This window comes from Furipterus horrens, unplaced genomic scaffold, assembly GCF_987537825.1.
Source record: "Furipterus horrens unplaced genomic scaffold, mFurHor1.1.pri manual_scaffold_15, whole genome shotgun sequence".
Taxonomy (NCBI): Eukaryota; Metazoa; Chordata; class Mammalia; order Chiroptera; family Furipteridae; genus Furipterus; species Furipterus horrens.
Window position 1 is genome coordinate 17159880 of NW_028327185.1, and position 21551 is coordinate 17181430.

At 51.6% G+C, this 21551-nt stretch overlaps 1 protein-coding gene and 1 pseudogene across 1 annotated transcript in view; one reads left to right on the forward strand and one right to left on the reverse strand.

The window, feature by feature from the left end:
* The window catches only part of LOC149992462 (polypeptide N-acetylgalactosaminyltransferase 2-like), a 102858-nt gene that overhangs the window by 62611 nt on the left and 18696 nt on the right, over positions 1-21551 (forward strand). The gene's annotated exons all lie outside the window — the stretch shown is intronic.
* Positions 1731-17479, reverse strand: LOC149992463 (large ribosomal subunit protein eL36-like; annotated as a pseudogene).

Below are 21551 nucleotides of genomic sequence, written 5' to 3' on the forward strand. Positions count from 1 at the left end.
TCCAGCTCTGCGGGTTGATCCCTCTTGTGCAGATAACAACATCTTTGTGCGTTTGTTTCCCCCTGTGTAAAATGGGAGTCCGATTGCACCTGCCTCAGGGCTGTTGAGGATTACCCAAGTTAATATGGTTACAGCACCTCGTAAGCACCTTTTGCGTGGGTATGCCATGTGGGTAAAGATCAGCCAGGCTTCAGGGGAGTCTGGAAGCCTAGAGTTTAACTTTCATAAGGAGGGTCTTGCCTATTCTATTCACTTCCTTAATAAAATGCATTTGTTATTGGTTAAATGCTTTCTGGGTTCTTATTGATCAGCTACTTATTCCCCAGCTTACATGGGGGCCTTGGTAAGCAGGTTTTCATGGCTCTTTTTATTTTCCTGAAGACTCACTTATAAAGTATCCCTTTAAATGTTCTTTTTAAAACCAAAGCGGGGATCAGCCTGTATCACTGGGAGAAGGTGCTGAGGCCTCTCTGAACCCCTGCCTGCAGCCAGGGCCAGCCCCTCGTCCCAGGACAGCAGGCTGTGTACAGAGAAGGTGCTGGCTGAGCCTGGCTTCTGCTCCTCCTGGAGCCTGAATCCAGGGGCAGACCCTTCGGGTCCTCTGTCAGCAGTGGGCACCAGGCTCTCTGCCTCGTCGCTGATGAGAGCCATGCCCTGGGAAGGGTCCCCACTCCCTCTGGCTTTCAGTTTCCACATCTGAAAACTCAGGGGAAGAGACCACCTGACAGGCTCGGGGGCCCAGGTAGTTCTGGTTCGAGACACGCCGGGTGCTCCATCCAGCAGCCGCAGGAATGAAACATAGAAACCGGGTCGCCGGCCCCAGGGGAAGTGGCAGCGAAGGGCAGGGGTGCAGCGGGCACGTCGGGGCTTCCAGCGCACCTCTCTGGCTGCCGCACTTCAGGTGACCCTGAGGTCCCAGAGGAGCCCGCCCCGGAGGCTGGCTGACGTTGCAGTGGGTGCTGCTGCTGCTCTCTAAAGAGATGTGACAGCCACATAGAAAGATCACCCATCAGGCCCCGAACACACCCTGCTTTCTCCTGGCTTTCTGCGAGTTGTTGTTCACCCGGGAAAGTTTCAGTCCCACGTCCTTACCGAAGCTCCTGGTTTTCCCAGGTCTCTGTCGTCACTCTGATAATTCAAAGGGTGTTGTGCCTGTCTATCTGTGACATCCCAGGAGTGACATCTACAGGGTGGCCAGACTTCCCAGCTGCGACAGCTGTTTATTGACCTTTCTTTCAGTCGGCATTTGACTGTCTCCGTGTTTAGTGGTGAAAAGCTTGTTTGGTTTCTCCCAGGTGATGTCCCTCCTGTTTGGGAGGGCCTTTGTCAAATACCAGGAGTTTGTTTTTAACGATTCTGGGGGCTGACCTTGAAATCTTAAACAGTTTAAAAATAGCACCCTTTCTTTTTTTAAAGAAATTTCATTTTATTATTTTTTAATTTCGTCTTTATCGTATGTTTTCCCATTAAGTCCCCTTATAACCGCCTCCTCCAGCAATCACCACACTGGGGTCCTTGTCCAGGAGTCTGTTTCCCATTTTGCTTGGTCCCCCCGCCCTGGCTGGCTGCCATCCGCTCTCCATCACCCTTGCAAACAGGGTGGTGCTTCCTAAAACACTCAGAACCATGTTTCCAGAATCCGCCGGCACATACTCGGCTTACAGAAGCAGCTCTGCCGCCGCCGGAGCGAGCGCTGTGCGGAAGCCGATCTGGGGCAGGCGCGTTCTGACCTAGATCATGACGTCGGGTGGGCTGGGCGAGATGTCACTGCTGCGTTCAGGCCCCATTTCAGAGACGACCCTGCTGTTGTACGGCTCACTGTGCCTGTGTCCAGGGTGGCTCTGCAGTTGAGTATGCAGACCGGGCGCCTTTGAGGGTGAGCGCGGAGGCATTAATACTTAAACAGGGACAGGCGCTGCAGGCCAGGACAATTGGGGTCACTTGTCTGTAACCAATGACCAGAGAGCCAAGGGCCTCCAAGTGAAGGGGGGTAGGCTCTGTTCTTTGATACTAGAATTATGATCATGATTCTAATAAATACATGGACTTTCAGAATTTTTTTTAAAGTTTCTATTATAAAAAATCTACAGCAGTAGACACTGCGAGCTCCTGTGCACTAGTCCCCCGCACCCCCCCAACAACCATTCGTGTTTTGCTGTTCTTGTTCGGTCTTTTCCTATACGTTTATGCTTTTTTTCTGTCCATGTATTTTCAAGCAAATCTAGGCGTTGTTTTTCTTCCTGTGATGCTTCCTTCAAAGTAAGCGTCATTAACCAGTGTCAGTATTCTCATGTGGGATGACAGAGTAGAGAGCTAGTTAGGGGCTGCAGGACCTGGGGGGCAGCTGCATTTATAAGAAGTCTAAGAAAGCCCGGCAGGAGCGGGTTGGCTCAGTGCACAGGTTACGGTGAGCGTGTCTGAAATAGTGGCTTCCTTCTGATACCTCCCCTCAGGCCTTCTGGAAAGATCTCTGAGAGGTGTTGGCTCCTCCTCCTTGGAAACCTCCAAAACCCAGGAGAGAGGGGCTGAGCCCCCAGCGGCTCCAGGGCAGCTCCTCCTGAGCCAGGGTGTCTGTTACACTGTGACACCTGAGACTCACTCATTGTCCTCTGTCTTGAAACAAGGTTAACCCTCAGACCACCATTTCTAGTCCAGACCCTAGGAATCAGATTCTGGGGGGTGCGGCTCAGAAATCTGCATGTTAAGCTCCCCCCGGGACCCCAAAGCTTGGGAGTCAGGGTGAGGCCCAGGCCTTCCCAGATGGTTTGTCTTGGAAATCAGGTCTTGTCCTCTGCATCCTTTGGGTCCCCAGGTACCTGGTGTTTGAAGCTCATCTCCAGTGTCCGTTATATTTTGATTTTTAAAACACTTTGGTGAGAAAACGTAGCCTTGTTCGTAGTTCTCACCTCGTCCCCATCACTTGGGGATCCCTGGACCCGCGATTCTTCCATTGCTGAGGCTGGGCCTAGGCACTTCCATGGTTTTAAAGAACCTGACTCACAGCTGATGTTGAACGCCATCCTGGCTGGCATGGTGCCATGTGGGACTTTGCTGAGGGTACTGGGTGCTGCCTTGGAGCAGTGAGGTCAAGAGGAAGTGGCAGCCATCTTCCTGGGGTCGGGTGGGGTTCCATCTGGACTTGGAAAAAGCACGTGGGAAACAGGGTCCCTGTGAAGAACTAAATTGCAGAGAAAACAGGATCAGCAAAGCTGCTTCCTTTCCCACTGACCCAGCTCCTCTGGGAAGGACTTGTCTTCCAGAAGCTGCGCCTGCATTTTTATTATCCCGAGATTGAGAAGAGAGCACATGGTCCACCCTTGTCCGGGCTGCTTCGGGCAGTCAGTGGACACGTTTCTGAGGCTACTTGTGGGCTTTTCCTGTGGTTCTCATCTCTTGAGAGGGTGCTGTCTTCTCCTTGCTCCCCCCTGATCTGTGTGTGCTTATGTTTATTGGCCAGGCTGAAAATAAGCACTCCTCCTGGGTAGGGAGTACAAAGACGGTCATTGTCTGTCTGTTGTTTGGAGTTGGACATGAGAAATTGACTAACGGCAGACTGGATGCTCCCCCCTTTCATGTAGTTGGTTAGGGGACCACGGGTGGATCCAGGCCCCAGGCCTGAGCAGTGGCTCATGCCGTTTCCTGGAGGTGTGTGGCCACCCGTCCATCTCTGTTATTTGTTGTTAGTACGTAAATCGTTTTTCTGAGTCTTTCCTTACTCTGGATGCTCACGGAGAGAGTCCCACGGTGATGAGGCACTTTGCTCCCAGCCCTGGAGTCGGGAAACCTGATGTGCAGTGGGGGCCTTCCATCGATCTGGACCCTTTCCACAGCCTCTGTGACCCGGGAGTCCTCTTCTAAATCTGTGGTCCAGAGTGACCCTTCCCTGAGGCCCCACAGGACTGGCAAAGCACTTGTTTAGCACAGGTTGCTCCCCTCCCCACCCTCCCTCCCTGCTGCCCAGCCTCCAGTCCCTCAGTGTCTCTCGGGAAAGGCACACCTCACTCTCAAAGGCAGTTTCTGGGTGGGTCAACCTTTTAAAGGGTTTTCCTTGTCTGAGTCTTGGTTGCCTGATGGCAAAAGCTGCTGCTGCTGCTGCTGTTGCTGCGATTTGGCTCCTGGGGTCATTTTACAGCCTAGATCCTGTCTCTCCCAGAGGGCACCATGCAGGAGCATCGGGCCTGGTTGCTGCCTCGCCGTGGATGTATGGGGTCTCTCTTCTGCAGATTGCCCATAGTGTGTGCACAGGGTTAGCTGTGTGAGCAGTGGGCCATTGTGGCGATTCCTGGGTCTGGTCTTGTGAGGAGGGGGGTTTCGGAGCTAAAGGATTCCCTCACCTTCCTAGTGATCCTGGTGTGGACCGCTGTTGTGACTGGGTGGTGCACTGGAGTACGGCAGAAGGTTCTGGACCCTTGTAGCTAGAAGGCTGATGTATGAGTGTCCATGTGTGTGCTTGTATGCACACGTGTGCACACATGCATATGCTGCATTGTGTGTGCGCGCATGTGTGCATACTGCTATGATGTGCCGCCTAGGTCAGCTTAATGAGATCGGCAGGAGGCCTGTTTTGGTTTGTTGTTTTATATCTCAGCTGTGTAAATATAAACAGACAGGTACGTTGAATAATTCAATGTCCAGAGTGGGAAAGAGCTGCCAGGCGCTCTTCACTTGTAGAATAGCGTGCGTGACAAACACCTGTGAAACCGCCGGGTCTCCTGCCTCATTAGCATTTGTCTCCGGAGACTGGCAGAGCCACCTCAGGGCAGATCGCTGAGTCAGCTCAGCAGGGCTGCCGGGTGGCCGTCAGAGCAATGGATCCTGACGTGTGCAGTGCCTCTGCAGGCTTCCCACTCCTCGTTTAATCCTTAGAGACACCTGACATCACGCTGCTGTCTCACCTGATTATGCCATAATGTAGTGTGACAGCCACACAGGGAGACAGCCCAGGATGAGGATGGCTGCTCAGGCCCTGGAGCCACAAGTCAGATCTGCCAGGCTGCCCTCCTTTCCTGGGCTCTGAAGCTGGGGCGACTGGGCAGCTGCCCACCTCTGCGTGCCCTCGTTTCCGCGTACGGAAGACACGCTTCTCCTTCAGCTCGCCGAGAAAGCCTGAACTGCGACACCCAGAAGAGACTTCACAGGTTGGAGGTAAAAAGGCAACACTCCATACATGTCTCAGGGTGGCCCATGTGCTCCCAGAAACTCGTGTTTGGATGTTGCGTTCAACTTTGAAGCTACTTCCAAAAGCAGTTTTAAGAAGATGTGCTAAACAGCTTCAGGCGTTACTTTCCGTGCACTTTGTTTTGGTCAGCAGCCTTCCCAGCACGGGGACTCTTTCTGTCGGCGATCAAGCTGGGACTTGGAGGGGGTGTCTTTCTTACCGTATATTAGCCAGACAGTGAAGCCTCTGATTGTATCAGCTGTCCTTATGGAGGCCTCTCTTCCCCTTTACAGGAGCTTCAGCGTCCTGGGGATTTTTGTTTCTTGGCTTTTGTTTGTTCTGTTCTGTCTTGTTTTGGGACTTGAAGCTTTCCTTATAATTCGGTCCCAGACGCGTCTGCAGCGCTGCGGCTGTGTTTGGCCTTCCACTGAGGGGTGTGCTGGGACAGTGACCCTCTCCCCACCCTGTCGTGGTGGCAGGAGGCACAAGGACAGCCCTCCGCCATCCAGGGCTGCCCTCCGGCCTTCCAAACAGGGCCTTTGTGCCTCGTCTCCTGACTGTCTCCTGAGCACAAGTGACTTTATTTCTGCCTTTCCTTCCCGGAGGAGTCTGTCTCAAAGCGACTCACAGAACCCCAGTTCAGGTCACTTGTCACAAGTCTCAGGACTTGGCTGACTGCAGCAGGCATGCAGATGTGTTTTGTGCCTTTGTGTGACTTCCATTCAGCTCTCTTCTATTTAAAGTACATTACCCGAGTTGCTTCCTGGAACATAGTATTCTTTCTCTTGGGAAAAGATGTTCAGGATTTTGTGTGGCCTCCCGGACTGGATTTCATAGCTTTGCCAGCATGATGATTATGGAGCAGTTGGTGAAACTGTGGCCTTCTTTGTCTTCTTCCTCTGTCCTCCTGTCCTCTGCACGCTGTGGGGCCCCCAGGACATCTTCCCGGAGGGAAGGGCATTGGAAGGTGTCCCAGTAGAACCTCACTTTGGCCCCTCTTGCTCTGGTTGCTGTTTCCATTCAAATACAGTGTTGCACATTTAGGCCCAGACCAGGGTGATGATTAAGGTGAGGGTCTGACTGTCTGTGTGGGTGCCCCCAGAAAGCCAAGGATGATGGCCTAGCCAGAAATGTAAACTGCCTTCAGAGCACAGTGGGCCAAGAGGTGATGCATGGTCTGTGTGTCCTTAATGAAGTGGTAGACCCCAATCACCCGTCCCCCAAACATGGCCCTGAGAGGAGGAGTTCCAGGCCTCTCACAGGCTCCGAATTGCTTGCCCTGGGGCATCTTCTCTACAGGGCCCTGCTCTAATCGCACAGGCCTACGGAAGGATAGCACAGCCCCTGGGGTCCGTCCCGGTCCCCAGCTGTAGGTGAACAGCCCGCAGGAGGACCAGACCAACGAGCCTCCCTTGACCTCTGTGACTCCGGCTTGGACTCGTGGCCTGGCTGTACATGCATCTGACACCTGGCTGGGACCTTGAACAGGACTCTTCCAAAGACTAGGGCACGGTTTTCAAATTGTAAGTCACAACCTGCTAAGTAGATCATGAAACTGATTTAGGAGGGTGGCATCTGTGTTTAAAAGAAAAATTAAACAGAAGAGAAGTGAGAAAATACTAGAGCAGAGCGCACACACTATAAATAGGTAGTAGTTTATATCACGTCACTGCGTGTGGGTGTGTGCGCGTATGTGTGCATATCTGTATTATATATATATATATATTTAAATCTATGAATTATGTACTGGGTCTCTTAAATTCGTTTCTTAAGGTGGGCTTAGTGCAGAGTCAGCGAGGGGAGGAATGAAAGGAGAGGCTCTCAGGGAACTGGCTGATCTGCTTCATGACACACACGCACTTTTCATGTCTGATGAGACGAGAGTCATACTCCTTGCCAGCCTGGTCCCCTCCACAGCTGGGTCCCCTTCAGTTCCTTTGTCTTTGTCCCCAGACCCAGGTGCACTAAGAAGAGGGTAACTTGCCCACCTGTCTGCATTCTCAGGTGAGGGTCTGATTTTCCATATAGATACCTTCCAGGCTTCGGCCTCCGACCCTGTTACCTGTTGGGGCGTCTTCCCCATGGCTCTGGTTTTGGGAAAATCACTCCCACCTTCCTGCGCCATAGGGTTTTTTTGTCCACCACTGAGAGTAAAATTAATCCTTGGTGACTTGGCTAAAATGCTCTCAGTCCTTCTAAATACATTTAAATAAGATAAAACTAGAGGGGGTCGTGAAAGCATAAGCCCAGTGCCACACCTGGGACTCAGTAGGGACTCCCTGACTGTCAGCTCCGTGTCTGTTACTTAGGAGCGCATTTCCATAGTCACGTTTGGCAAGTACCCTGAAACAGTAACCTACGAGGGCTCATTCTTTAACATTTTAAAGATTTTCTTCTTTTTTATTTAACATCACAGTAAGCACATTTTAGTGTATTAGGGAAACAAAAAAATACCCATAATACTTTCTGCTTAGAAACAAGCATTACAATGACCTCGGTGTTAATTTACCCAGTCTTTTTGAGAAATGATCCATAGAGAACGTCCAGTTTTGTCTGAGGACGCCCTCTGAGTTCACCAGTCACGGGTCTCCTGAGGGCCCTGCCAGCCCCACCCTTCTTCTTTGTCAGGTTCCCACCCAGAGGTCTCCCTCGTCAGACAGTGAGCTCAGCGTCTGGCCTTGGGCCTGCTGCCCAGGCCTGGGAGATGCATACAGCCATTGTTCTTGCCCGGCCCCCTCCCTGCACCGAGGTGGGCAGGAGGCCACGGGCCTTGGGACCTCCAGCCGGTGGCCCTTATCATTCACTCTCTTTCCTGCATCAGAGTCTGGCGGAATTGATACGTTAATAAAAGCCTCTGGTGCCCAGCCCCCATCCCAACATTTATGCAGATTTATTGTGTGGGCCTGTCTGCTTGGCTGTCTGTCTTAACAAAGACTCAGAAAGGGAGTCCTTTTTCACCCATTATTTGGAGAGAAGAATAAGTCTCTGTCAGATTAGCCTCCAGGAGGCGGGAGCTTTGTGGAAAAGAGCTTGCATAATCTGAGCGTCTGTCAGGCTGTGAGGCCAAGAATTTACCCCGCTGGGCAACAGGAATGTGTATTTTGTACGATTAAATATTTCACTGTTCAGTCCTTTCCAAGATCAAGTGCCGTACACGCTGGGCTTAGGATGGGTGTGAGCCCTTCCTCACACGGTGGGCACAAGCTTCCCCAGGTGGACGCTTCTTCAGAGAAGGACCGCCACTCTAGCCTCCCGACAGTGGCAGAGAGCCGCCATCCGCCTTTCTCACGACAGCCTCGGGTCAGAGGGACCGTGTGAACGAACAGCCGCAGATGGATGGGGAAGCCAGGGGCTGAGTGAGGAGTGTCGGGCCTTCGGTTTGTGGACTGCCCCTTCTGGGAGATCTCTGGGGAGATTCAGTGTGGAGTCCTAACTCCCAGTAGCTCAGAATGGGACCTTATTTGAAGACAGGGTCTTTACAGAGATAGCAAGTTAAAAGGAGATTGTTTGGGTGGGCCCCAAGCCAGGGTGACTGTGGTTCATATGAAAAGGGGACATTTGGGCACAGAGATGCGCACCCCCAGGGATGCAAGGAGGAGACGGCCATCCACAAGCCAGGGGGAGAGGCCTGGCGCAGACCCTCGCGTTACGCCTTTAAAGAGAGTGCGGTACTGCCAACACCATGACCTTGGACTTCCAGGCTCAGAATTGTGAGATAAACTTCTGTCGTTGAAGCCACCCAGTCTGCGGTACTTGGTTATGGCCACCGCAGGAAGCTCAGTCAGGTGGCATTTGTCAGTTTATTATGAATTGACCTTCTAAAAAGCCTTACCATTTGGCACACTTGTCCAGGGCCATTGGCAGTTCTAGCCTTTAAAGACTTTCTGTCATTTTGTGGGGTCTTTGTGGTGGGACCTTGGTTTGGGGCTTTAAACATCAGGGCCTCTCGGGTAGGACTGGCCCTCCACTCTAGTTTTACTTTTTTTTCTAATACAAAAAAAAAAAAAAAAGATGTTATTAAGTTGCCACAACCTAACACACCCCGCTTACCTGCTTCTTCCATTTTCTTGCCTGGGAGGGGGCTCCTTTGTGTATGGAGCCCCAAACTGGGGATCCAAGTGGAGGTGCTCCTGGCAGCGCCCCTCAGGCCTTGCTGCCAGCTGTGGCTCTCCTCTGGTGCCAAGATCAGGACCCTGGACTTGAACTTCAGCTGCTGAGGACGTGCCTGCTGGCAGTTCTGGCTAGAAGGCTTGGCCCAGCCCCTGGCCCATCCAGCCCGTGTGCCCAGCCAGCCTACCTGATCGCCAGCACGGCCGTCTCTGACTGTCCTCCATAGTTTTCTACCAGGGGCTCCCCCAGGTTCCACAGTCCCCTCCTGTGTAAGAGGGTCACTCTCCCCTGCAAGGTGAGAGCTGATGTCAGAGGGCAGTTCCCCACTGTCTCCGCCTGAGGGTTCTCGAAGCCCCCACCCCCTGGCGAGCTCCAGGCCTCTGCCTCTCCAACTGCCTCAGGCTCTCTGCCCGCATGTCCCCGTGGTCTCTGGAGTGTCACCACCATCCCCCACACCCCTGCCGTCCCCACCACCACTGCCTGTGCCCTCTCAAACACAGCTCCCTCCTCCTCCCAGTCCTTGCTTGGCTGAGCCGTCTGGGAAGTGATACTGGGATACAACTCAACCAGGAGCTCTTTGGAGGAAGGGCTGTTCATTTAGAAGTTTAACATGTAAAAAGTTTAGCCTATTCATGGACCTTCAAAAACAGATCAGGCCCTGGCCGGGTGCTCAGTGGTTGGAGCATCATCTCATACACAGAAAGGTTGTGGGTTTGATCCCCCCGGTCATGGTGCGTACAGGAGCCAACTGATAGATGTTTCCTTCTCACATCACAGTCTCTCTCTCTCTCTCCCCCCACCCTCTCTCCCCTCCCTCCCTCCCTTCCCCTCACTCTCTCTCTCAAATCAATAAGCACGTCCTCGGGTAAAGGTTAAAAAACCACCGGTCACGAACTGAACTATGTTGAGGACGGACACCAGGGCTGCCTCCCAGACCGTGTGCTGGTGAGCACAGTTGTAGGGGTTCGTGGTGAGACAGGGTCTCACCCCTGGGACTGGCAGGGGCAGGGCAGGACCCTCCCAACACAAAAATGCCACAGCAGAGCCAGACTTTGTGGAGACTGAAGGTTGTGTAATCTGAAGACCATTTCTAAGGGAAAATCCTTATAAACCCCAAACTGAATTCCCAAGTGAACAGTGCAGATAAAATCAGGAATGACCCAGCTTGGCTGGAGGCAAGGCAGAGCTGAGGATGAAAGAGAGAGATTAGATATGGGGCCAGGTCCCGAGAAGGGCCTGAGGTTGCTAAGAAATGAAGTATCAATGTCCAGTTCCTTCTAGAGTTTGAACACAGGGTAAAAGCTTTGCTTTAAAAAGGCAGATTCTGGAGTGACTTGCCAGCTGGAGAGGGAGGGAACCACAAGTCAGGTCAGAGGAAAAAACCATGAATCCATGCTGTGGACTTGGCCCATGGCTCTGTGGAGGCCAGAGAGGTGTGACGGGGCAGTGAGGGGAGGGGACCAGAGCCCTCTGTGGGGAAGGCGTAGAAACAGGGTAAGGCTTTTGTCTCCTTACACTGTGGGGGTTGTGTGCAGGGTAGAGGCATTGATTGGAAGTGTCTGCCACTTGTGGGTGGTGACAGCATGGCGCTGGGGTTAGGAGAGGGTGAGGGAGCACAGATAGGCGATAGATGGATGACAGGTAGAAAGAAAGAAAACTGAACACAAGCGCACGAGGACGCAGGTGGCACCGGGGCCCCGCGTGTGGCCGCCTCTGCAGCTCCCAGTTCCCTGGCGGAGGTCTGCCGGGTTGCTTAGGACCCGTTTCTGGCTCTAGCACCGGTTTGCATCGTCCTCCCAGGGGTGTCTCCTGTCCTGGGTTAGTGGACCCAGGAGGCTCCTCCTTGCGTTTCCTTGGCCGCCCATGTGTGTCTCCTAAAACCGGTTCTTCACGATGCCACCAGCCATTTTCACCCTGCTTTCTAGACCCTGGACATTTTCTTATCTTTTGTCATGGATCAGTTTATGGTAATCGTTTCTGGTGGAGGAGGGGCCTTTACCTTGACCCTTAACCAGCCATATTTTCTGCAACTAAACTGCCTTAACTTTGTGATAGCCCAGGTAGGGCGGGATATGACCTGCAGGTTGTGACTTCACAAAGCCGGATGGCGCGCTGGGCCACAACACGCAGGTTGGCGTGTTCTGTTTTTTTATCGCAAATCTTCCCCCTTGACATCCGAACACTTTCCACGTACTCTGGTTCATTTGAGTCCATGCCTGAAATGTGGAAGAAGAAAAAGCAGTGTTGGAGAGACGGGTACTGTGGATCCGAGACACTGAACATCTTGTTTGGGAAACAAGAAATGTGAGTGATTTCTAGAAGGCTTTGACTCTGTAATTGGAAATAAATGAAATAATTAGGGAATTGATCAAACAATATAAGGCAAGGTCAGATGCCTCATTGTCACTTTATGATTTAGAAAAATAGTACTGAGTGGGTAAAATGGGAGCCAGGGCCTGAGAAAATATGGAGAATCCATGAAGGGTAAATGCGGTACTCCTAGGAGAGACCATGGCTCAACACCGTGAATTTTGTAGTCATTGGACCCTGGTTTAAGCGCCACTTCGGCTTCCTCATCTAACAGCAGAGAAAGTACTGGAACTTACTGTGTAGAGTTGAAATGAGCATTAATTGAGGTGTGTGGGAGCCGTTGAGCACGTACTGGCACATATGCAGTAAACATAATTATAGCCACATCATGTCACTAGACACCTGCTAGAATGACTTAATTAAAAAATGGTAACACCAAGTGCTGGTAAGGATGGAGAGACCTGGAACTCGCACGTCGCTGGTGGGAATATGAGGTGACCTGACCCGTTTGAGAACAGTTGACAGTTTCTTAAAAAGTTGAACGTGTTCTCGCACACTGAGCAGTCCTGCTCTTCGTTGTTTACCCAAGGGAAATGGACATGTATGTGCTCACAGCATCCTTAAGGACTTCATTCATATTTGTCCCCCAATGGAAACTACTTAGCCATCCCCCTTGTGGGGGATGGGTGAGCGGGCTGTGGGGTGTGTGTGCACACAATGGAATGCGGTTGTGTGTGTGACCTCTGCCCTCTACAGACAATGTGGGTGGCTCAGTGCATCGCAGGAGTGAGGGAAGACTGAGTCCAATTTCTGTGGCATTCTGGGGAAGGGTGGTCAGGCTGGGGGAGGGGTGAAGGTCCACAGGGGAATTTTGTTAGGGAGATGATGGAGCTACTCTGTATCTTGCTTCTGGTGAGGGTTGCATGATTGTGAACAGTTGTCCAAGCTCACAGCTGTACATTGCAGTGAATTACGCTGTACGTGAACTATACTTTAAGAAATGGAAAAGCAGGCATGAGCCAAGGAAGTGAGAGTGATCATGTTGCTTGTGGAGAACCGGCTGGAACAGGCCTGAGTTGAGCAGCGAGGGGGATCGGTTGGTAAGGAAGAGGCCTGAGTGGGCAGGGAGGGCTGGCTGCTGTGGAGCGAAGTGAGTGCTTGCAGCGGGTGGGAGCCCCCGGACTCCCTGGGCAGCGGGGGGCAGGGTGAGAATGGCATTTGGTGTTGTGCCAGGGACAGATCAGGGCCCAGCCAGGGGCCAGCGCATTTCTCCAGCATGTGGATGAGGCCTGAACACGTGGGTCCGTCGAGGGATTGTAGACAGACACATCAGGCTTTTTCTAGCGAACATTGCCTTTCTTAGAGATGAGGAAGCCGAGACCTGAAATCAGCAACTTTTGCTTTGGAAAATGCCAAAGGTAGGAGTGAAAGTCAGCCACCTGGGACATTCTGCCAGACTTGACGCACCAGCCCTGGGAATGGACAGCAAAATATTGTAGCCACAGGGTCCCCTCTTCCCTGGAGAGCAGAAGCAGCCAGCCTGGCCTGCAGAGCTTGTCCCAGTCCATCAGACAGGCGGCCCGGCCTGCCGTGCGGGTTCTCATGCATCGCCCTTCGTATAAGCCAAGTCAGGCTGTGAGCCAGCAGCCTGCCAGGGCCCATTCTCCCCGTGACCCCTGGTGCCATTGCGGTTACAGGTCTTGCACCCACAGCCTCCAAGTTCATTGGATGAGTGCTGTCTGGAAGCTTCGGTTGTGTACACAGTGGTACGTGGCCACCAAGAGGACTGAGCCCGGAGGTGGTGTTTCTGAGCACACCTAGCCCCACACCAGGTTTCCGCGGCCTGTTCAGCAATTTCCTTCTTCCGTCAACTGTTCAAAGGTGGGGGAGAGGCAGGTTCTGCGTGTCTGGCCACGTTGCCGACACCGCTTTGAGGTGAGACAGAGTAGTGGCTGAAACAGGGCTTTACAGAAAGCACTCTTTAACCTGCAGTCTGGAGACCTGGCTTTGATGTTGCCCCGGGACAAGCACCACCCACCTGCACTTGGAGCTGCTGTTGATGTGATATTTTATTTACCGCAGGAACTGTCTTCTTTCTCTTATCAGATGTTCCTTCCTTGCGCCACAGAACATGCAATGCACATGACTTCCCATATATGTGCATGATACCAAATCCTTCTGTTGCTTTTCTCTCAAAATGTCTAGGGCCCCCTTGAGTCTATGAGAAGGGTGTGCTGTGGCCTCAGGGAGCCGGCTGGCACCGGGCCATCGTGGTTCTGAGTGGCCAGGCTGCCCCACTGAGAACAGTGTGTGAGTGCAGGTGTGAGCTGGATGTGACCCACGGAGCAGGGCCAGGTGGGTGTTGGTCAGTTCTGGAAGGAGCTGTGGCATCTGCCCCAGCACCTGCAGCCTGGCTGGCTCTGGCCACGGTGGCCCTCCTCTTCCTTTAACCCCCTTGCCCCCAGGGACCATGCCTCTGGGGAACTGGAATCCTGGGGAGATGGCGGCTTTCCTGGGCGCTTGGCCCAGCCATGTTGGCCAGTTTGCTCTGGGATCTGGAGGAGTTGGCCAACGTGCCTTCCATTACTGCCTTTTGGCCCCGAATGACTGGAGGGGTTGGTGGGAGGCCAAAGTCACAGCCCTTTGGGGTGTGTTCACAGTCCAGCAGCCACCCCACCCAGGTGTGTCCTCCTGGCCCCAGGCCAGAGCCCTGAGTCTCTGCTCACTGGTCAGACCTTCATTTCTTTTCTCCAGAACGGCCACGGTCATCTCCAAATGCTCCCTCCTCGCTTCCTCCCGCTGACTACTTCTCCAGTCCATCTTCCTTATCATAGCAAAATGATACTATTAGTGTCAAGATTTTAGTGTTAATAACAATACTAATGTTGTTGAACATATAGTATGCATCAGACTCTATGTGGTGACCATTAACTACCGTCCCCACCCTATAGACAAGGGCCTGAGCCTTAGGGAGGGTAGAGACGGGCCCAAGATCACACGCCATGCCGTGTACTCACATCTCTGAGACCCTTTAGGGCAGGGCCTGACCATATACAAGCATGTCTGCATCTCTGCCTCCTAGCAAAGGACCTGGCACTAGTAAATATCAAAGCAGTATTTGTTAGCTGGTTCCTTGGTTATCTGAGAGACAGCTTCTGCAGCTCAAAAGCTCCGTTAGCACTGCTGATGTACACGCACTCCCAGGGACCTGATACCCAAAGTGGGGTGCTGGCCCACACTGTGCAGGTGGCACTGGTTTTGCTCTGCTCCACGCAGAGTCCTTGGACGGGGTTGCCCTTTCGTGTCATACCCAGAGGCCTTTGTGGGCGACACCACATGAAACCAGCTTTCCATTCACGGGGAAGCTGCTGTTGACTTCTGGCGTCATTTCATTGCCATCCTTGTCTCAGGGATCTGCCTCGCAAAGCCCCTGAAGCAAGAGTGATAAATGACTCCTCTCCACCCTGTGGGCTCTCAGCGGGGCTCACGTGGGTCCCTGCAGTCGGGTGACAGCGAGTTGTTGGCTGGTTCGCGGTGGCCTCACTCACATGTGCCACAGCGTTGCTGGCTGTTGTCCGGGGTCCGGCCGAGCACGGTGGCCCCAGGGCCACGTTCCAGGAGGGCAAGTCCAGCGCACAAGCCCCCCCTTGCCTCATGGTTGCTGACATCCAACCAGCCAAAGCCAGTCACGTGGCCAGCCCTGGGAGCGAGGGGCCTTTCACTCCAGCTCTCTGTGGGAGGAGCAGCCAAGAAATGGGGACATTTTAACCTACCACAGTCCATTACTTCAGATCTGTTACTTCCATAACAAATAGTGAGATTTTCCACCAGAAATGCAGCCTCTTTTAAGGTACTTGTGACTTGATCTGGGTGATGAGAACGCAGTTAGTGAGGCACAGCCTTTGGCGTCTGGTCTGAACGGGGACCCTAACTGGGTCACGGCCTTTGGCGTCTAGTCTGAACGGGGACCCTAACTGGGTCACGGCCTTTGGCATCTGGCTGAACTGGGACCCTAACTGGGTCACGCCCCGGTTTCCTTTTGGCACGTGACTTGCCTCCATTTCTGCTGGCCCGTCACTAGGTCTCATTACATCTTAATTCTTGTACCTGTTATTCCTTTTACTTCTGTCTCCCGGAAGCTCAGAGTTAAAATTCAAGTCAACCAAAGCATTTTTGCTTCTTCATTTCCTCAGTCATAATGTTCCATTTCTTTTGTATTTCTATTTTGTTTTAAGCTACTTAATCCCTTTAGGAAGACTATGGGGTTTAAACCTTTGGTATGACTCACTAGCAGAATTTTTTTTTTGTAAATAGAAAAACTTCTGGCACTCCTGATTCATTGGTTTTGCTGCTAAGACTCGGGACTATAGTGCTATTGCATAAGCGTGTGTAGACATGAATGAAAGTGAGTTTGGATGCTGTGCTTGATTTGACTCAAATGAACTTTGCTCTCTTTCACAACCGTGTAAGGCCAACCAACTTTCTAGTGAGTTCCTTCCTGCACTTAGTTAATCTGGTTAATACATCCTCCAGGTGTTAACATTGAGGCTCCTCTATCTGAACTGAACTACATTCCAAGCATTTCACGTACGCTTTCTCTAATCCTCTCTTGTTTAGCATTCTGGTTAATGCTACTGAGAATTAAATTGATAATTTGTAAAGTTTTGGAACCTGGATTTGAATCTAGCCCTTTCTAGTTTCAAAGCCAGTGAACACGTAAGTCTTTGGCCTACAGAGAGAAATGAACAGTTAAACAGGCTCTTTAGAACTCATCATTAAAAAAAGAATAAACTGTCAGAGTCTCCGAGCTTAATGTGCAGTAGAGATGAGCTACAAGCACCAGCTGGAACAAACTCTCTGGAGTCTACACTCCTTGGTGGTGGTTTGTGAATGCCAGACTCCCTGGGTCTGCCATAGATAGAAGATGCGTGAGTGCTTATCAGTGACTGTGGGACCTTGGGAAACTCAGGTGATTTCTGGGGCCTTAGTTTTCTCTGCTGTGAAATGGATGTCTTCTAACTTCTAAGGCTGTTGTATTGAGAACCTGCTGTATGTCAGCCCCACCTAGCCTTATTGTCTTAGCATGTTACCTCGTTTCATTCGTGCAATGTCACCGTGGGTGGCAAACATGGTTCCTACGGCCGTGAACTCCAAGGAAGGCATTTGAAGTGGCCTGCAATACCCGAGCACCTTGCAGCATGTCACCTGGCCCCCAGCTCCTCCGTTATGGCTAAAAATGAGATCAAGTGTGGGGGCAGGAAAAGCAACCTCTGAAAACAGATACTAGCGTAAGGTCGTGGTTTTCTGGAGTTGAATAAGGGAAGATAAGGAGAAAGGATAAATTTTAACTGGCATTCCCCAGTTACTGTTTAACTCAGTGAGGGCCAGGCATTTTCCAGGGATGCCTGGGTTTTAGTTATTCTGACTACCCAGGCGGGCCATGGGTCAGTCAGTCTATCCCAGAGCTGGCCTGGCATGCGGACAGAGCATGGACTCTGGGCCAGTCCCACTGGGGTGACACCAGACATACTGCCTATTTGCCATGTGCTCTTTTTTTTTTTTTTTCCTGAACAGGTTTTAATACACACGGAGGGGATGGGGCTCCATCCTTCTTGGCTGCTGCCTTCCTTGTGGCTGCAAGGACAGTGCTTGTCTCCCCTCTCTCCCTCTTGGCACAGGTGTGTGTCCCCACTGTTTTCCTGATGGACTTCAGGGCCCTTTGGTCCTCAGAGACCTTGAGTAGCTCCATGGTTCACCACTCACCTCTTGGATCCCGTCCTGCACGAAGTTGGGGTGCTTGGTGAGGTGCCCACGGCAGCAGCTGTGCCTGGGCTTGCTCACATTCTTGGTCACCTCGTGGCCCTTGTTGAGGCCCATGGCCAGGGAGTAGCACAGAGCCATGGCCGCTGCTCCTCCCCGACTGCCTGCCATGTGCTCTTGGTCCTCTCTTCGGTCTCAGTTATCTCATCTTTGAAATGGGGACGTTGATGTTGCACCTCCAGGATGCTGAGAATGATGGAAACACATACACGCAGCTGCTCTGCAGCTCCTGGCTTCTCAGTCAGTGGCAGGTAGTGAGGTCACTGTCCTTGCTGCTGACATCCCCTCCACGTTCCTTGTTGGAGGAACGGGGCAGCCGAGCCAGAGCTGGCGGCTGGCAGAAGCGTGCACTGTGACCCCTCCCTTTGTGCATGTGGTTGCCTGTGGACACAGCGTAGGTGTGCCGCTTAGTATAAAAGTTCAGTGCTAACAGTGGCCGCAAGCACACAAGATCAGTCTGGTCCTTTGTTGACCCAAATGTTGACCATTCTCCACTCAGTAGGGAAAGAGGGGGACACAGAAGAGCCAGGCTCCTCAACAGGCCTGCCGGAGCCGAACCTGGCAGGGCTGAACCCCGCCCAGGACAGCAGAGACCCTTCTGGCCCTCTCTCCAATTCCTGGGGAGTGGGGAGACCTCCCTAGGTTCTAGAATAATGCCTTGACCTCACACCTTAAAAGCAGAGGCCAGGCTCACACCTGTTTTTGGAAACAGCCCCTGTGCCGCCACGTGGGTTCCCAGCCGCTTTAACAGCCTCAGGCTTGATGGTGGCCCAGCTGCCGTGATGCCTTAATGACATGAAATATTGCACAGGTTTGAAGTTTCAACCTAAACGTGTCTATGTTAGGATTTATTATTCATGAAGGTAATTTAAAAACATGACGGAGTTTGAGAAGTAGAGACAAGCCTCATCATTCTCCACTCTAACACAAGCATCTTTATTTTAGTGCATTTATTCCAGGCTAATCCATATTTTAGTACATTTATTCCAGGCTAATCCATATGGATACGCATTTTTGTGTAGTTGTTCCATTGTATACAGGAAATTTTGTCTTCTGCTTTTTCATTTACCATTATAAGCATTTTGCAAATTCTGTGTGATCTATATAATTATAATCCCCCTTTTTTTGAGAGACAGGGGTTTGTTTTTGCATTTATTTACACATTCATTGGTCTTTTTTTCTTGTATGTGCCCTGACTGGAGATCAAACCCACAACCTTGGCATATCAGGATGATGCTCTAATCAATTGATCTACCTGGCCAGAGCTATAATTATAATTCTTAATGGTTGCACAATACTCTTTTGAGGGTTTGTAACATAAATTAACCAGCCTCTTACTGGAGAATACTTTGTTTCTTTTTCACTTATAAACACTGTTGCAACATTCATGCACAAAATGCGTTCCTTGTTTTGGGTTAGTTCATTAGGATAGATTGGAAATGAGATGTCTCCTCTTAAAGGTTGTGTGTTTTTCTTTCTGGTCCTTGATTCGAAGTACCAAATCGCCTCCCAGTTGGGCTGAACTAATTTACACTCCATCTTTTTGCTTTTAAATCACATAGTGGGTCTTCTGCTGCCCATGTTGTCATACCACGTGCTGGTAAGAGTGTGGAAAATGTCCCCGCTGTTGGAGGCAGAGAATGGATGTGTAAATAAGTAAGTGTGCTGGGAATAAGGGGTCAGACTGCTTGTCCCTGACTGGGGCTGTCCATCCTGTGCCAGGGCACAGCCCAAAAGGGAGGCAGGTTCCTGTGGCATCCAGCACCCCTGGAACGCACCAGCGGACGGGGCCCCACTGGGGTGGCTCTTCCCTCCTCTCGGGTGCAGGTCCCTGGGCAGGTTCTTGCTCCATGTTGCTCATGTGAGGGGTGGGTGTGAACGCTCCACTCCGCTTCAGTGCTCTGATCGCAGCCGGGAGCTGTGGAAAAACGCTGCTTTGGGACAGGTGGCTGTGGAATCTAGGCCCTGATTGCCCTGTAGCCACCACCTTTCCCTAGGTGTTTACTTACCTGTGAAATGGGCTAACGACACACAACAACTCCTTTGTGAACGATGAATTTGTAATTAATAAAATAAAAACCTTTTGAGAAAAACAGATTTAAGACAACCTAGGCTTTTGGGCAATACTCATATGGCAGGTAGCCCAAGAACCCTAAGAAAAGAGGGTGCTAATGAGATCAGGTGAAAACCTTAAATTAAGAAAAATAAATGCTGTATAGTTGGCATTTACTGTTGGTCATTTGTTAGAAGCTTCAGGAAATGGTCACGGGTCTGTTGTCCCTGGTGGCAGAGGGCACACATCTTTCGAGGTGTGGCTCACGTGTTGTGTTTCTGGTCTCCCAGCCACAGCCACTGGTTTTCTAAAAACAACCGTGCGGGTCACCATCACCTTACCTGCTAACCTCGGCATGAATCATCTTATATTTCTGGGTACCTCCTCGCTTCAGGTTGCCCAGCCACGGCCTTGGCCGTGATGTGCTGGGCTCTGCGGGAAGCCTCTTTCTCTCCCCCCGCTTCTCTGCTTCTTCCCTTTTCTCAGCATCCAGGTCTCTCTTGATTTTAATTGCCCACAAAGAGTAGTGGATTGAAGTCTAACGTACTTGAACCGAGAGTCTCCCCTTGAGAAGCAGGGGTGATTTACCTAAGGGGAGCTCAACGCTGGGGGAGAACCGCTGGTCTGCCTGTGGGGAGAGAGAGAGAGAGAACATCAGCACCGGCCCAGCGTGCCACTCACGCCGGTCGGTCGTGCCTGGGCCAGAAGGCTAGGAATTTCTGACTGTGAGGCTTTGTGAGTAGACGGGGGAGGAGGGGCCTAATTACACATTTTTCCCTTTAATTTCTAATCCCAGGCCCCCATGGCTCTCTGAACATATCATTCTCAGTTTTCTCCTGGAGATGCTCTTCAAAATGAACTCAAGATCTGATGTCCACCTCCACCCACTCTTTCCTGTAGCCAGCATTGACTGTAGGCCCCAGTGGGAGGGGTTTCATCAGGACACATCCTACCTGTATATGAGACGGTGGCGCCTACCGGTGACAGGGCAGCATTGCAGCGTGGTTCTGTGAGACCTGATTGACCTGCGAGCCGAAGCGACATGAGGGAGTTGCTCTGCCGAGTACTGGCAGTGCCGTCGGGGGGCTGCCAGGCATTGAGGAATCCTGGTGGGGACTGGGGCGGGGTGGGATGGGGCGGCGTGGGCGTGGAATCCAGGGGATGGAGGGAGAGCATAGCATGGCAGTGCCAGGTAGACAGAATGCATCTGCCTCCCTGCTGCTGCTCTGGGCTGATGCTGCTCGGCCTCTCTCCTGCCAGCTTAATTTTCTCATCTCTTGGGAATTGTTATTTTTTAAAATTTTGAAATACAATTAACTTCTACATAAGTCAGGAAGAAAGAATATTCTAAAAATGCTTTTTTGTCAGAAAGACATTTTCTAGTCAAGTTTGCTGAAATTAATCATTCCTCTGAAGTAAGAGGACCTGCTTCAGCTAACGTGGGGAATCCCTTTTAACAAGAAGTGGGGCAGCAGCTGAGGAGGGGCTTCGTCTGAGAGCCCCTCACACGGGAGGGCCGTCCTCTGCTTAGAAGAAGAAGGAGGTGGAATCAGAGCAGGTGTCAGAGACTGAGGCTGCAGGAGGCTCCTTACAAGGGCAGGTGCTCAGCTAATGTGTGGGCTCTTAACGGTGTCTCCCCGGTGTCTGCCGCTCCTATCTCCAGGAATGCTTTTGACCTGATGCAGGAGCCATTGGGCTTCATAGATCTTATTTAAAAGCAGAAATAAGGGAAAGCTGCATGTGAATAGCTTGCCTTGTGCTCCCGCTGCTGCGGGCCACCTACTGCTTTGGGCATTTACTGACAGCACAGGAGCTTGGGAAGGACTGATTGCTCTGGAAAAGAAGATTGTGACATGAAATAGATTGCTCCTGGGCCTGCATCTCATTGCAAACTTGGCTTTGAGGTCAGCGTTTATCAAGAGAGTCACCTTAGTTCCTGGAGGGAGAGGGAGAGTAGGCGGCTTACGATTGCCGTTGAAAATGGACAGACACCCTAGAAATACATAGTTGACAGGTGTTGGGTCTGGGAGTGTTTTATGTAGTTATTTTCCTTTTATGTAAATAAGATCTATACATACGTTTTATTTTTTACTTTTTAAA